At 44.5% G+C, this 13599-nt stretch overlaps 1 pseudogene; it reads left to right on the top strand.

Annotated features, from left to right (window-relative positions):
* LOC123996400 overlaps positions 1-13599 on the top strand; it is a 165312-nt pseudogene that overhangs the window by 113758 nt on the left and 37955 nt on the right.

Raw genomic sequence — 13599 nt, 5'->3', positions numbered from 1 at the left:
CGGTACAGAGTCAATGTGGAGGCTATATACAGGGTGTTACGGTACAGAGTCAATGTGGAGGCTATATACAGGGGGTACTGGTACAGAGTCAATGTGGAGGCTATATACAGGGGGTACTGGTACAGAGTCAATGTGGAGGCTATATACAGGGGGTACTGGTACAGAGTCAATGTGGAGGCTATATACAGGGTGTTACGGTACAGAGTCAATGTGGAGGCTATATACAGGGGGTACTGGTACAGAGTCACTGTGGAGGCTATATACAGGGTATTACAGTACAGAGTCAATGTGGAGGCTATATACAGGGTGTTACGGTACAGAGTCAATGTGGAGGCTATATACAGGGGGTACAGAGTCACTGTGGAGGCTATATACAGGGGGTACTGGTACAGAGTCAATGTGGAGGCTATATACAGGGGGTACTGGTACAGAGTCAATGTGGAGGCTATATACAGGGGGTACTGGTACAGAGTCAATGTGGAGGCTATATACAGGGGGTACTGGTACAGAGTCAATGTGGAGGCTATATACAGGGTGTTACGGTACAGAGTCAATGTGGAGGCTATATACAGGGTGTTACGGTACAGAGTCAATGTGGAGGCTTTATACAGGGGGTACTGGTACAGAGTCAATGTGGAGGCTATATACATGGGGTACTGGTACAGAGTCAATGTGGAGGCTATATACAGGGGGTACCGGTACAGAGTCAATGTGGAGGCTATATACAGGGGGTACCGGTACAGAGTCAATGTGGAGGCTATATACAGGGTGTTAGGGTACAGAGTCAATGTGGAGGCTATATACATGGGGTACTGGTACAGAGTCAATGTGGAGGCTATATACATGGGGTACTGGTACAGAGTCAATGTGGAGGTTATATACAGGGTGTTACGGTACAGAGTCAATGTGGAGGCTATATACAGGGGGTACTGGTACAGAGTCAATGTGGAGGCTATATACAGGGGGTACTGGTACAGAGTCAATGTGGAGGCTATATACAGGGTGTTACGGTACAGAGTCAATGTGGAGGCTATATACAGGGGTACTGGTACAGAGTCAATGTGGAGGCTATATACAGGGGGTACTGGTACAGAGTCAATGTGGAGGCTATATACAGGGGGTACTGGTACAGAGTCAATGTGGAGGCTATATACAGGGGGTACTGGTACAGAGTCAATGTGGAGGCTATATACAGGGGGTACTGGTACAGAGTCAATGTGGAGGCTATATACAGGGGGTACCGGTATAGAGTCAATGTGGAGGCTATATGCAGGGTGTTACGGTACAGAGTCAATGTGGAGGCTATATACAGGGTGTTACGGTACAGAGTCAATGTGGAGGCTATATACAGGGGTGGAGGCTACTGGTACAGAGTCAATGTGGAGGCTATATACAGGGGGTACTGGTACAGAGTCAATGTGGAGGCTATATACAGGGGTTACGGTACAGGTACAGGTACAGAGTCAATGTGGAGGCTATATACAGGGGTACTGGTACAGAGTCAATGTGGAGGCTATATACAGGGGGTAGGCTATATACAGGGTGTTACGGTAGAGTCAATGTGGAGGCTATATGCAGGGTGTTACGGTACAGAGTCAATGTGGAGGCTATATACAGGGTGTTACGGTACAGAGTCAATGTGGAGGCTATATACAGGGGGTACTGGTACAGAGTCAATGTGGAGGCTATGTACAGGGTGTTACGGTACAGAGTCAAGGTGGAGGCTATATACAGGGTGTTACGGTACAGAGTCAATGTGGAGGCTATATACAGGGGTACAGAGTCACTGTGGAGGCTATATACAGGGTATTACGGTACAGAGTCAATGTGGAGGATATATACAGGGTGTTACGGTACAGAGTCAATGTGGAGGCTATATACAGGGTGTTACGGTACAGAGTCAATGTGTGTGGGCACTGGTTAGTCGAGGTAATTGAGGTAATATGTACCTGTAGGTAGAGTTATTAAAGTGAATATGTATAGATAAAAACAGAGAGTAGCAGCAGCGTAAAAGAGGAGTCTGATTCATCCCTGATGAATACATGTTATTGTTTTACCTTGTTGTGAAACAACTGAAAGTTGAACACACACATTGTTGAAAACAAACTTCCATTTCCTAATAAACACCATTCATTACAAGGTCTGTATGTGATGTCCTGGCGAAGACCTTTTTTGGTCTGAACTTTGTCACATAAACATTGTTTTATAGTGCAGAGCCGCAGATGACACCTTCACTGTGTTACTCACTTCTAGGCAAAGCAGTGGTCTCTCTCTTCTGATGACATCACAGAGAAGAGAACAGAGAAGAGAATACTGTGTTTCTGTTGCGTATCCACAGAGTAGAGAATACTGTGTTTCTGTTGTGTATCCACAGAGAAGAGAATACTGTGTATCCACAGAGAATAGAATACTGTGTATCCACAGAGAAGAGAATACTGTGTATCCACAGAGTAGAGAACACTGTGTTTCTGTTGTGTATCCACAGAGAAGAGAATACTGTGTTTCTGTGGTGTATCCACAGAGTAGAGAATACTGTGTATCCACAGAGAAGAGAACACTGTGTTTCTGTTGTGTATCCACAGAGAAGAGAATACTGTGTATCCACAGAGTAGAGAATACTGTGTATCCACAGAGAAGAGAATACTGTGTTTTTGTTGTGTATCCACAGAGAAGAGAACACTGTGTATCCACAGAGAGGAGACTACTGTGTTTCTGTTGTGTATCCACAGAGTAGAGAATACTGTGTTTCTGTTGTGTATCCACAGAGAAGAGAATACTGTGTATCCACAGAGAAGAGAATACTGTGTTTCTGTGGTGTATCCACAGAGTAGAGAACACTGTGTATCCACAGAGAAGAGAACACTGTGTTTCTGTTGTGTATCCACAGAGAAGAGAATACTGTGTATCCACAGAGAAGAGAATACTGTGTTTCTGTGGTGTATCCACAGAGTAGAGAATACTGTGTTTCTGTTGTGTATCCACAGAGAAGAGAACACTGAGTTTCTGTTGTGTATCCACAGAGAAGAGAACACTGTGTTTCTGTTGTGTATCCACAGAGAAGAGAATACTCTGTTTCTGTTGTGTATCCACAGAGTAGAGAACACTGTGTTTCTGTTGTGTATCCACAGAGAAGAGAACACTGTGTTTCTGTTGTGTATCCACAGAGAAGAGAATACTGTGTATCCACAGAGAAGAGAATACTGTGTTTCTGTTGTGTATCCACAGAGAATAGAACACTGTGTTTCTGTTGTGTATCCACAGAAAAGAGAATACTGTGTATCCACAGAGTAGAGAATACTGTGTTTCTGTTGTGTATCCACAGAGAAGAGAACACTGTGTTTCTGTTGTGTATCCACAGAGAAGAGAATACTGTGTTTCTGTTGTGTATCCACAGAGAAGAGAATACTGTGTATCCACAGAGAAGAGAATACTGTGTATCCACAGAGACGAGAATACTGTGTATCCACAGAGAAGAGAATACTGTGTATCCACAGAGAAGAGAATACTGTGTTTCTGTTGTGTATCCACAGAGAAGAGAATACTGTGTTTCTGTTGTGTATCCACAGAGAATAGAATACTGTGTTTCTGTTGTGTATCCACAGAGAAGAGAATACTGTGTTTCTGTTGTGTATCCACAGAGAAGAGAACACTGTGTTTCTGTTGTGTATCCACAGAGAAGAGAACATTGTGTTTCTGTTGTGTATCCACAGAGTAGAGAACACTGTGTTTCTGTTGTGTATCCACAGAGTAGAGAAAACTGTGTTTGTTGTGTATCCACAGAGAAGAGAACACTGTGTTTCTGTTGTGTATCCAGAGTAGAGAACACTGTGTTGCTGTTGCGTATCCACAGAGAAGAGAACATTGTTTTTCTGTTGTGTATCCACAGAGAAGAGAATACTGTGTTTCTGTTGTGTATCCACAGAGTAGAGAACACTGTTTCTGTTGTGTATCCACAGAGAATATAATACTGTGTTTCTGTTGTGTATCCACAGAGAAGAGAATACTGTGTTTCTGTTGTGTATCCACAGAGAAGAGAACACTGTGTTTCTGTTGTGTATCCACAGAGAAGAGAATACTGTGTATCCACAGAGAAGAGAATACTGTGTATCCACATAGAAGAGAATACTGTGTATCCACAGAGAAGAGAATACTGTGTATCCACAGAGAAGAGAATACTGTGTATCCACAGAGAAGAGAATACTGTGTATCCACAGAGAAGAGAATACTGTGTTTCTGTTGTGTATCCACAGAGAAGAGAATACTGTGTTTCTGTTGTGTATCCACAGAGAAGAGAATACTGTGTATGCACAGAGAAGAGAATACTGTGTATCCACAGAGAAGAGAATACTGTGTTTCTGTTGTGTATCCACAGAGAAGAGAATACTGTGTATCCACAGAGTAGAGAACACTGTGTTTCTGTTGTGTATCCACAGAGAAGAGAATAGTGTGTTTCTGTTGTGTATCCACAGAGTAGAGAACACTGTGTTTCTATTGTGTATCCACATAGAAGAGAACACTGTGTTTCTGTTGTGTATCCACAGAGAAGAGAATACCGTGTTTCTGTTGTGTATCCACAGAGAAGAGAATACTGTGTATCCACATAGAAGAGAACACTGTGTTTCTGTTGTGTATCCACAGAGAAGAGAATAGTGTGTTTCTGTTGTGTATCCACAGAGAAGAGAATACTGTGTTTCTGTTGTGTATCCACAGAGAAGAGAATACTGTGTATCCACAGAGAAGAGAATACTGTGTATCCACAGAGAAGAGAATACTGTGTTTCTGTTGTGTATCCACAGAGTAGAGAATACTGTGTATCCACAGAGAAGAGAATACTGTGTTTCTGTTGTGTATCCACAGAGTAGAGAATACTGTGTATCCACAGAGAAGAGAATACTGTGTATCCACAGAGTAGAGAACACTGTGTTTCTGTTGTGTATCCACAGAGAAGAGAATAGTGTGTATCCACAGAGAAGAGAATACTGTGTTTCTGTTGTGTATCCACAGAGTAGAGAACACTGTGTTTCTGTTGTGTATCCACAGAGAAGAGAACACTGTGTTTCTGTTGTGTATCCACAGAGAAGAGAATAGTGTGTATCCACAGAGAGGAGACTACTGTGTTTCTGTTGTGTATCCACAGAGAAGAGAATACTGTGTATCTGTTGTGTATCCACAGAGAAGAGAATACTGTGTATCCACAGAGAAGAGAATACTGTGTATCCACAGAGAAGAGAATACTGTGTTTCTGTTGTGTATCCACAGAGAAGAGAATACTGTGTTTCTGTTGTGTATCCACAGAGTAGAGAATACTGTGTATCCACAGAGAAGAGAATAGTCTGTATCCACAGAGAAGAGAATACTGTTTATCTGGTGTGTATCCACAGAGAAGAGAATACTGTGTTTCCACAGAGAAGAGAATACTGTGTATCCACAGAGAAGAGAACACTGTGTTTCTGTTGTGTATCCACAGAGAAGAGAATACTGTGTATCCACATAGAAGAGAACACTGTGTTTCTGTTGCGTATCCACAGAGAGGAGAATACTGTGTATCCACAGAGAAGAGAATACTGTGTTTCTGTTGTGTATCCACAGAGAAGAGAATACTGTGTATCTGGTGTGTATCCACAGAGAAGAGAATACTGTGTATCCTGTGTATCACTCTGACAGAGCTCCAGAATTCCTCTGTGGTGATGGGAGAACCTTCCAGAAGGACAACCATCTCTGCAGCACTCAACCGACCAGGCCTTTATGGTAGAGTGGCTTGACGGAAGCCACTCCTCAGTAAAAGGCACATAAAGGACTCGGACCATGAGAAACCAGATTCTCTGGTCTGATGAAACCAAATGAAAATAGCCCAGAAATGTTTCATACGAACAAATGCTTATTTCTCTCAAATTGAGCACACATTTGTTTCCATCCCTCTTGGTGAGCATTTTTGTCTTTGCCACGATCATCCATCCACATTGACAGTTGTGTCATATCAATAAGCTGATGTAAACAGCATGATCATTAAACAGGTGCACCTTGTGCTGGGGACAATATATGGCTCCTCTAAAATGGACTGTTTTGTCACACAACACAGTACAGCCTATGTCTCAACTTTGAGGGAGTGTCCTGATCGCAGGAATGTCCACCAGAGCTGTTGCCAAATAATTGAATCGTGGACATACTGTACTACTTATTCTAATTTTAGAGAATTTGACAGTACTTCCAACCGGTCTCACAACCGCAGACCACGTGTAACCACGCCAGTCCAGGACCTCCACATTGGGCTTCTTGACCTGTGGGTAAAAACGCATTCTAATTGGCTGGGCCTGGCTCCCCAGTGAGTGGGACTATGCCCTACCATGGCTGCACCCCTGCCCTCATTGGCCCTCCCATGGCTGCACCCCTGCCCAGTCATGTGAAATCCATAGATTAGAGCTTAATAAATTAATTTAAATTGACAGATTTCCTTATGTACTGTAACTCTGTAAAATCCTTGAAATTGTTGCATGTTGCCTTTTTAAATATTTTTATTCCGTATATTTCAGCACTGTTTCGCGCTGCTTCGAGATAACCGTGCTGCTTCGAGATAACCGTGCTGCTTCGAGATAACCGCGCTGCTTCGAGATAACCGCGCTGCTTCGAGATAACCGCGCTGCTTCGAGATAACCGCGCTGCTTTGTGATAACCGTGCTGCTTCGAGATAACCGTGCTGCTTCGAGATAACCGCGCTGCTTCGAGATAACCGCTCTGCTTCGAGATAACCGCGCTGCTTTGAGATAACCGCGCTGCTTCGAGATAACCGCGCTGCTTCGAGATAACCGCGCTGCTTCGAGATAACCGCGCTGCTTCGAGATAACCGCGCTGCTTTGATATAACCGCGCTGCTTTGAGATAACCGCGCTGCTTTGAGATAACCGCGCTGCTTCGAGATAACCGCGCTGCTTCGAGATAACCGTGCTGCTTCGAGATAACCGTGCTGCTTCGAGATAACCGCGCTGCTTCGAGATAACCGTGCTGCTTCGAGATAACCGCGCTGCTTCGAGATAACTGTGGGAACTCGGCTTGATAAATCAATCTATGTCAGATTATTATTATTATTTTTCTCTCCACTAAATCTCCCATTTGGATATTGATTAGGCTACAAATCAGGCTGTATAAATGTTAGCTACATTGAGGTGAGTGCTGCTCGTGATCATCTTGTCTGGTTGGGTCATTCATTATCACTGATCAGAATATTTGGTCGTCAATACAAGTTGATTATTTTTGCTAAGTACCCTACTCCTGACAAAAAGACATGTAACTCGTCTTAATCAATCAATGTGATTTTTGTTTCCCTGAATCTCCGTCTGTATATTTGGTTAATTCTCTGCCTGGACAAATAAGAGGTGGTATAGCTCATCTATTCGTTTGCTCATCTATCACCGATCAGAAACATTTAGCGTGCTGTAATGTAGCCTAAATCAAGTCTAGGCCTATTATTTTTGGCTCGATCGTGTAAAGGCAACACCTAAAGTCTGTGGAGGTTGTGAAATATGAACACGAAATATAGATTGCTGTTATTTTCTATCAATATCATGATGAAGATACCTTCAATGTAAGACCCTACGCCTGTTCCCTAACAAAGGGGAGTGAGGGTAGGAAAGGGATTGAAACGTGGATCAGAAAAGCATGAGCTTGGGCTCTGTTTTCTAAAATTGCTTTATATGACAGCGATTCCACGTGTCGCCTTGACGCAAGTTGTTTTGGGGGGGAAATATTTTGTATTTTGTTCTGTTTCATTTAATTTATATTCTTTGGTTACGATAAAAAATGTGTTGATTTTGATCAGGGTAGCCTAAGTGTGTTAAATTAATAAAATAACTATTGCTTTAATGCGCACGGCTCAGCCGTTTAGCATATAGGCTGCACACCAAATATGCCAGTCTATTCTTTTGAAAATAAATTTAGTATAAAATAGTCTTCTATTTCTTAGGACTTGCCTAAAACAAATTAATAATTTCTTTGTGATGGTGTTCATTCAATGGATTTATAAAAATAGACCTAACCACATCGGCTCATGTCTACTTCCACAATTTCAGGCATGTGCACGAGAGGTATAAAAGGCTTTTCACGGCAAGAATGTGGTAAACATGGGACTTTATAAATTGGGCTTTTTTTTGAGCCAACATACCATAACATTTCTGTATAGGCTATTAGTTTAGGACATTATAGAGGACCTAGTGCAGAGCCCTGGGGGACACCAGTAGTGAGAACAGGAGAGGGCCTAGTACAGGGCCCTGTGGACACCAGTAGTGAGAACAGGAGAGGGCCTATTACAGGGCCCTGGGGGACACCAGTAGGGAGAACAGGAGGACACCAGTAGTGAGAACAGGAGAGTGCCTATTACAGGGCCCTGGGGGACACCAGTAGTGAGACATTTATAGAGGCACTTTTCCTCTAATAAAAGATGTGCTGTTCTTTCACAGGAACGTTTGGCCGCATTTTCCACGGTGTTCTGTTGGACGAGAAGGACCCGGCCAAGGAGAAGCAGTGCTTTGTGAAGACTGTAAAAGGTACGCAGTCATTCATTCCCCCATCACTGTATGCAACCCATTCATTCTCCTGTTTATGTCTGTCTTACCTCTATATACTAGCTGATGGTTTGAATTTCCCACCAAACAGATATCACCTCATTCTTTCCTCAGCATGTGAGTGGTCTGCATTGTATCTGCTGGTGATGCTGAGAAAACAGCTCTTAGATGGGCTATCCTCTTATACCTATTAAATTAGACCACAAGGTTAACCCAAGGCTATGAGCCAGGGTTAGATGGGGTAAGGCAAACTCTCACCTCTTTGACCACTTGACTCCTCTCGAAAACTCAACAAAGGGCAGGGGGTTGCGTGATTCGAGGTGCCAGAAAATGTTATCAATGCACAAGTGTATGTTTTGCGGTGCGCCACTGCCCCGTACAGTGAGCACGTGGCAGGTTGACGAACAGGTAACCAGTTAAAACCACAGTTCACACAGTCTCTCTTCCCCACAGACGGTCTCGGGTTCACGTGTCCCTCCCAGCTGACCTTTGCCCTCTAGCTCCTCTAGCAATTCCATGTTTATCCAGGGTGGGTACCAGACCATGAACAATGTGCCCACCCCCATGCCAACCATACCCGGGTCCTGCTTTGTCCTCCTCCTCTTCCTCCCGGCAGACCCCGAGGGCAGGAAGCATGCCTGCTTCCAAAGAGGGCCACTCCCTCTCTCCCAGATTTAGCACGACCCTCTGCAGATATGGGTTCGAATAGTATTCAAAATCATTTCAAATACTTTTATCTGGGCTTTATTGAACTTAGCCGGCACAACGGAACCAATAGAATGAGGGTTCAAACCCCGTCCCTCTGACACTACAGGCAGACTAGAGCCAATTGGGAAATATATTGAAAGATTGTAAATACTGATAGAACCCAGGTCTTGGGCTTCTGTGCAGGTTGGCAAGGGTCAATCGAGCGTCTCCCTGTTTCCAACTAAAGATGATATATAACGCTCACAGGAAAGCACTGACTGGCGCTGTTCTAGGAGAATATAGAATGGTGTTGTCAAGAGGGCTGTTAGACCGTGACATGACCTTTAAAAAATAAATTATATTGTGTTTGATTTGGTCAGGAGGAATGTTCATGGCTCAGCTTGGCCAAGAAGGTTTAGACGGCTCTTACACAAGTTAGCTACGGGTTATCTACGGACTGTTTTTTTCTGGGGTTGCTTTCCAAAACTTAAGTTTTGAGTGTTCTTTAAAAAACCGCAACGTATCCCCAGATTTATGCTCTGTGGAATTTCTACGACTAAACTTGAGTCTCTCGTCTTCTCCTTTTTTGCCCTTCTCTCTTTTCACTCTCTTCTCTCGTTCGTTAGACCATGCATCTGAGGTGCAGGTGACCATGATGCTTACGGAGAGCTGTAAACTACGAGGACTTCATCACAGGTAATCGATCAGATCAAATCATCACAACAGGATCAGATGGATGCCTGAAATCACAGGACACCTGCTGTTTCTGTACCATAGACCAGTGATTCCCAAATGTTTTATAGTCCCTTCAAACATTCAACCTCCAGCTGCCGTACCCCCTCTAGCACCAGGGTCAGCTGTACCGCCTCTAGCACCAGGGTCAGCTGTACCGCCTCTAGCACCAGGGTCAGCTGTACCGCCTCTAGCACCAGGGTCAGCTGTACCGCCTCTAGCACCAGGGTCAGCTGTACCCCCTCTAGCACCAGGGTCAGCTGTACCCCTCTAGCACCAGGGTCAGCTGTACCGCCTCTAGCACCAGGGTCAGCTGTACCCCTCTAGCACCAGGGTCAGCTGTACCCCTCTAGCACCAGGGTCAGCTGTACCCCTCTAGCACCAGGGTCAGCTGTACCCCCTCTAGCACCAGGGTCAGCTGTACCCCCTCTAGCACCAGGGTCAGCTGTACCCCCTCTAGCACCAGGGTCAGCTGTACCGCCTCTAGCACCAGGGTCAGCTGTACCGCCTCTAGCACCAGGGTCAGCTGTACCCCCTCTAGCACCAGGGTCAGCTGTACCGCCTCTAGCACCAGGGTCAGCTGTACCGCCTCTAGCACCAGGGTCAGCTGTACCGCCTCTAGCACCAGGGTCAGCTGTACCCCCTCTAGCACCAGGGTCAGCTGTACCGCCTCTAGCACCAGGGTCAGCTGTACCGCCTCTAGCACCAGGGTCAGCCACACACACTATACAATACATTCATTAAACATAAGAATGAGTGTGAGTTTGTCACAACCGGCTCGTGGGAAGTGACCAAGAGCTCTTATAGGACCAGGGCACAGATAATAATATAATAATAATCAATCATTTAGCTCTTTATTTAACCATCTTACATATAAAACCTGATTTGTTCATCAAAAATTGCAAATAACTCGCAAGTTAATGAGAAGGGTGTGCTTGAAAGGATGCACATAACTCTACAATGTTGGGTTGTATTGGAGAGAGTCTCAGTCTTAAATCATTTTCCCACCCACAGTCTGTGCCTGTATTTAATTTTCATGCTTGTGAGGGCCGAGAATCCACTCTCACATAGGCACGTGGTTGCAAAAGGGCATCAGTGTCTTAACAGCGCGATTTGCCAAGACGGGATACTCTGAGCGCAGCCCAATCCAGAAATCTGGCTAAGAGATTTTAAATAAACATTTCACAGAACCGCTTGTAGCGATTTCGATGAGTCTCTCTTGTTCAGATATTGGTACGTGGACTAGAGCCAGGGCATGAAAGGGATAACGAATCCAGTTGTTTGTGTCGTCCGTTTGCTCACCCAACTCACTCAGGTGCTTCACAATATCACATTTGACATTGTCCGTAAGTTTGAGTTCATTTACACAAAAAAATCATACAATGATGGAAAGACCTGTGTGTTGTCAGATCAAATAAAATTTATTTATAAAGCCCTTCGTACATCAGCTGATATCTCAAAGTGCTGTACAGAAACCCAGCCTAAAACCCCAAACAGCAAGCAATGCAGGTGTAGAAGCACGGTGGCTAGGAAAAACTCCCTAGAAAGGCCAGAACCTAGGAAGAAACCTAGAGAGGAACCAGGCTATGTGGGGTGGCCAGTCCTCTTCTGGCTGTGCCGGGTGGAGATTATAACAGAACATGGCCAAGATGTTCAAATGTTCATAAATGACCAGCATGGTCCAATAATAATAAGGCAGAACAGTTGAAACTGGAGCAGCAGCATGGCCAGGTGGACTGGGGACAGCAAGGAGTCATCATGTCAGGTAGTCCTGGGGCACGGTCCTAGGGCTCAGGTCCTCCGAGAGAGAGAAAGAAAGAGAGAATTAGAGAGAGCATATGTGGGGTGGCCAGTCCTCTTGTTAATGCAGACAGAGAAGAGCTCCAACTTCTTTATCATAGCCTCAATTTTGTCCCGCACATTGAATATAGCCCCTAGCTTCCTTGTTTGTTTATTTTGACGTGTGATGCCAGACAGGAAGTCAGTGTGTTATGCTTCCATAATTTTGCACGCCCAATTTTTCAGTTTTTGATTTGTTAAAAAAGTTTGAAATATCCAATAAATGTCGTTCCACTTCATGATTGTGTCCCACTTGTTGTTGATTCTTCACAAAAAAATACAGTTTTATATCTTTATATTTGAAGCCTGAAATGTGGCAAAAGGTCGCAAAGTTCAAGGGGGCCGAATACTTTCGCAAGGCACTATATATATATATATATATATATATATATATATATATATATATATATATACACAGTGTTGTAATGGTGTACAAATAGTTAAAGTACAAAAGGGAAAATCAATAAACATAAATATGGGTTGTATTTACAATGGTGTTTGTTCTTAACTGGTTGCCCTTTTCTTATGGCAACAGGTCACAAATCTTGCTGCTGTGATGTCACACTGTGATGTCACCCTGTAGACATGGGAGTTTGTTTGTTTTTGAATTCTTTGTGGGTCTGTGTAATCTGAGGGAAATATGTGTCTCTAATATAGTCATACATTGGGTAGGAGGGTAGGAAGTGCAGCTCAGTTCCCACCTCATTTTGTGGGCAGTGAGCACATAGTCTGTCTTCTCTTGAGAGCCAGGTCTGCCTACGGCGGCCTTTCTCAATACCGAGGCTAACACCTGGATCTGTGTCATTCTAGTAGTGTGTTATCTTGCCCCCTCCCAGAAACACCTGGATCTGTGTCATTGTTAGTAGTGTGTTATCTTGCCCCCCCCCCCAGAAACACCTGGCTCCGTGTCATTGTAGTAGTGTGTTATCTTGCTCTCTCTCTTCTATTATCAGATAGACTAGTTGATATGTGCAGTATTTTCCCTCCCTGTCTCTCCTACCTATTTCCTATTAACGTCCCAGTTGTCCTGTCCTCCAGGAACCTGCTCCCCATCTGTCATGTGTGTACAGAGGAAGGAGAGAAGCCTATGGTACTACTGCCCTATATGGACTGGGGTAACCTCAAACTGTTCCTGAGACAGTGCAAGCTGGCCGAGGCCAACAACCCACAGGTGAGCCCCGAACCCTGGCTCCGGCCTACTGTAATATAATAATAATAATATATGCTATTTAGCAGACGCTTTTATCCAAAGCGACTTACAGTCATGTGTGCATACATTCTACGTATGGGTGGTCCCGGGGATCGAACCCACTACCCTGGCGTTACAAGCGCCATGCTCTACCAACTGAGCTACAGAAGGACCACACTGAGCTACAGAAGGACTGTCATCCTACCGTTCTATGGCTATCCTACCATTATCCTAACCCTGGCTCCAGCCTACTGTCATCCTACTGTCATCCTACCGTTCTATGGCTATCCTACCATTATCCTAACCCTGGCTCCAGCCTACTGTCATCCTACTGTCATCCTACCGTTCTATGGCTATCCTACCATTATCCTAACCCTGGCTCCAGCCTACTGTCATCCTACCGTCGGCTCCTGTTATCAACCCTCGTACTGTCATCCTACTGTCATCCTACCGTTCTATGGCTATCCTACCATTATCCTAACCCTGGCTCCAGCCTACTGTCATCCTACCGTCGTCCTGTCATCGTACTGTACTGCTGTTGTACTACAGTAATCCCACCATTGTCCTGCCATTGTACTACAGTTATCCCACCATTGTA

Source organism: Oncorhynchus gorbuscha, linkage group LG02 (genome assembly GCF_021184085.1).
Source record: "Oncorhynchus gorbuscha isolate QuinsamMale2020 ecotype Even-year linkage group LG02, OgorEven_v1.0, whole genome shotgun sequence".
NCBI classification, from domain to species: Eukaryota; Metazoa; Chordata; class Actinopteri; order Salmoniformes; family Salmonidae; genus Oncorhynchus; species Oncorhynchus gorbuscha.
This window is presented reverse-complemented; position numbering and strand designations above follow the sequence as displayed.